The following is a 3,786-nucleotide window of genomic DNA, read 5'->3' as shown; positions in this document are numbered from 1 at the left end:
AGGAAAACACCTTTTGGGATTTGTAATCGATCAAACAGATTTATTTACTTGTAATAGATTCTATAAAGAAGATCTTTACTCTCTTCATTATCCTAAGTTCATTCGTTGAAGGATGAGTAAGCTTATCCTTCAATACAAACATTTATTACTGATAAAATATACAACTGAAATAGCAAAAGGCTGCCAAAACTTTAAAAGGAATATTTTGAAAGTCGCACGGACAAACGCAAGTGAATTCTAATTCTCCAGTCTTGCGCCTAACCCCGACGTCGCAATGCTCTCCTCTCTCCGTCCCCCAGCAGAAGCGAGGTCTCCCTACTGTCTCGTTTTCCCCCATACCTAGTGGGTTGCATTGCGATTGGACCATGAGTTAAGTCCCCCCTGTCTTCCTACGTTAATGTTAAGTACTTATTTTGCATTATGAGGGACAGCGCGAACGCAGTCCCAGCTACCAAAAATTACGCACCCCAAGCAACCGCAATTTGCGGATGTGGCGAGCGTCAACCCTCCGAAGTGCAATGAAGGGCCTCTGCTCGGGGGAGCCTCCTCGTTGATCAAGGCATCCCCAGTGCCAGGTAAGTATGATTAACGGTTATACTAAATTATATATATACTACTTGTTGTCTCAAAACATACAGGTTGCTATTAAGTTAATTTTATCCACAGAATGTCATTCCTTGTTGAAGATAGACTCAAACAATTTGTGATGACAAATAACGTATCAAGTACTATTTCAAGTATTGGTTTTTGCTTACCGAAAAGAAAAATTAATCTTAGCCAATCTTTCCAACTATAATAGTTGTATTGAACTGCCAAAACGAGGTTTTTCTAATTTATCAATAGATGGCGCAAGACGTCGTGGTATATCGGCAGTGTAAGAGAGAAAATGGCTCCGGATGAAAGAAATCCCCCTAACGAACTGAAGGAAGTTAAACATTCTAATAATCAAACAATCAATATTGGGAGCACAAACGCAAAAACCAGCATATACGCGTGGTGCTGGTGTTGTGAGAAACTGCTTTTACATTTAAAAAAAAAAATGATTTTTCTGGAATAAAATATGTTCTTGATTTTCGAGAATCTGTCTGGGGCACATTAATTTTTGATTTCCACCATGCAAATGCATGTTGGAACACCATTTAAGTTTTCCTCTTTTAAATTTGTTCAGTTTCTAGTTTTATTCATATCTGGCCGCAGAAAAAAAATATTATAACTTTTAAATTTACGTTCTTAAAATTTTTCAATAGAGGCTAGGCGCAAGAGTACGCAGTCCTCTTATAATATGTGAGCTGAATGGCTTATCGGAAAGGATAGGACATTAAAGATTTTTCATTTGAACACGCTACGAATTACGATACATAGCTTACGTTGGATAAATAAAGTAACGATATCCATTTTTGCATCCGGTATGCATTTATTACCAAGCAGTTGTATAGATTCATGTGAAGGTACCGAAATACATTTGTGTTTTCAGTATTAAAATTAATATAAATAAATAAGTTTTACGAGTCTCAACATGCAAGTTGTGACCAGAAATGATCCGGAAAGTCTTCGTAAAAGAGTCAATCATTAGTTGAAGAGTAGATGGGAAGGGGGGATAAATAAATATAATTAAATGTCGACGACAAAGCATGTCCGCCGACAAATGCTTAGCCGTTCGATTTCTTCTTCATCTTGACTTGGACCGTCAGCGCCAACTACTGGGGCTATGCTTGTACAAACAAATAAGCTAGCGTTTTGAAGCATTTATATGACAGCCGAAAAAAAAAAAATCTAGACTTGCTGTTGTCATATTTTATGCAAAATTGAGAGAACAATTTCAAAAGTTAACCAGACGATCGATTGAATCCGCAATGACTGGCACAATACAGCACATTACCTTTTCTTACAATTAATCTCTTCAAACAATCTTAATGCTCTACATTCAAACCGGGAGCAGCGCGAACGCAGTCCCGTCACCCAAAAATTACGCGCCCCAACCAACCGCAATTTGCGGAAGTGGCAGTCGTCAGCCGCCCGTAGTGCAATGGACGGCCTCCGGCCGGGGAAGCCCCCTCCTTGATCAAGGCATTCCCGACGCCAAGTAAGTATGAATCCAAGAAATTACTTTTCTCGATAGTATCGCTGTACGTGTTTCTAATAACTGGTAGCAAAATAATTTAGTGCAGGTTGTGTTGTTAAAAGGAAGGAGTCGGCAGTTGAGTCTTTTTCCCAAAATAAGATGCTATGCATTGAAATCGTGTTACTTCCATACCTAATATTATCAAATTTGCACATAATATATATACTTTAAAATTCTCTTAATTTTCATTTGATATGATTTGGAATTGCGACGATTTAAATTTTGAAATTCATTTATATTCTAATAAAACAAATGCTTTTGTCGAATTTCTGCTTTCTTCAATGACATTTTATGAGGTCGCAAGTTTCAATCAGTGATACTAAGATCAAACGATATTCTCTGTGTTTTAATATCATCTGAATGTAATTTATTCAATTGAATAAGATTAAGAATCGAACAAAAATATAATTATAAGTATAGCTTGCAAAAAGGTTGCGTTGATAGAGATGGGTACCCAATATGCAAACCATAAAAAGGCTTCATGATTTTGCGTGTCATCCTTGCGTGTTGCCATACTGCTCATCTTTGTATCGTTCCAAATTTAGTATATGTACTGCCAAAGCGAGTACACCTTCAAGTGTTCATAGATTTATATTTATACGGGATGCATATGAGATTAATATTTAAAACTGAAAGTTATAGAGATTTCAACTTCTCATTATTACAACTTTTAAGGTAAGAAAATTTATTAGCTATTACGTTTCTACATTATCTCAAGACATCGAAATATACGAATGACCCTACACATAATTTATCAACTTACGATGAAGGAAGACATTAATTAAATGGAACGATTTCATATGCTGATGGGGAGAGGGAATGGGGAATAAACTAGGAATCGTTTCCAAATTTTAAAGGATGCAACTTAGGTTACAATGGAAGAATGAGCAAGAACATGAAGTTCCTCCTGATTGTTTTTTTTTTACTTCCTTTTACAAAAAAAGGAAGTATTGTATTCGCGAAAAAAATTTCACTCAAATTTCGGCCTTAATTTCCATTTTGCTCACCCCCGAATGTTGAGGTTTTTTTTCTACCCGACCACAAGCGGATAAGTGCTTACGAACGTAAAAACACCCGAAATATCCATTTTGACACTTCGCGAGTTAATTACAACGACTTTCGTCCTAGAAAGTTGAAATTTGGTACGTGGTATAATTTGGCGAACACTTGGCAATGTATCGCCACTCTTTTGGTCGCCAAGTTTTGTCACCAACTTAGCGACAAAACTTGGCGACCAAAAGAGTCGCCAACTTGGCAACAAATTTGGCAAATTTTTCTTATTTTTCTTATTTTTTTTAAGTCTGGTTTTAATTTAGCCACTGTTGGTGATATTTAGAGAGTAAACTATTGAATCACATTAAAATTGCCTATAATGAGAGTAAAAGGAAATCATGTGATGCACACATCAGCTCGTTTTTTTTTTTTTTTTTTTGAAACTGAGGTCAATTTTAGCTTATCTGCGGGAAAGAACTTACTATTTCGTTCTTTCTTAGACTCTCAAGGTGCGGCCATGCCCCCTGCACTAAGAACTTCCCTTTAAAAGATTATTTGGTATCATTCTTGAAAATCATATTTCAGAGTAATTTTTACGTATGGATATACGTCTTCTCCATTGCTTTCTAGAATGTTTTTTTAAAACTCTAAATACATTGCTGATGTAATAC

General features: G+C 36.2%; 3 non-coding genes across 3 annotated transcripts; all 3 read right to left on the bottom strand.

Moving 5' to 3' along the window:
- Nucleotides 1-422: 422 nt before the first annotated feature.
- Nucleotides 423-583, bottom strand: LOC129228750 (U1 spliceosomal RNA). The gene has a single exon (XR_008580944.1). It is a non-coding gene; the product is annotated as a U1 spliceosomal RNA (small nuclear RNA).
- A 1,346-nt stretch (nt 584-1,929) lies between these two features.
- LOC129228761 (U1 spliceosomal RNA) lies at nt 1,930-2,091 on the bottom strand. The gene has a single exon (XR_008580955.1). It is a non-coding gene; the product is annotated as a U1 spliceosomal RNA (small nuclear RNA).
- A 494-nt stretch (nt 2,092-2,585) lies between these two features.
- LOC129228842 (U6 spliceosomal RNA) lies at nt 2,586-2,691 on the bottom strand. Its single transcript, XR_008581023.1, has one exon. It is a non-coding gene; the product is annotated as a U6 spliceosomal RNA (small nuclear RNA).
- Between the last annotated feature and the right edge of the window lie 1,095 nt (nt 2,692-3,786).

The sequence above is a fragment of the Uloborus diversus genome, chromosome 8, assembly GCF_026930045.1.
Source record: "Uloborus diversus isolate 005 chromosome 8, Udiv.v.3.1, whole genome shotgun sequence".
NCBI lineage: Eukaryota > Metazoa > Arthropoda > Arachnida > Araneae > Uloboridae > Uloborus > Uloborus diversus.
Note: the sequence above shows the minus strand (reverse complement) of the source record. Positions and strands in the feature narration are given on the sequence as shown.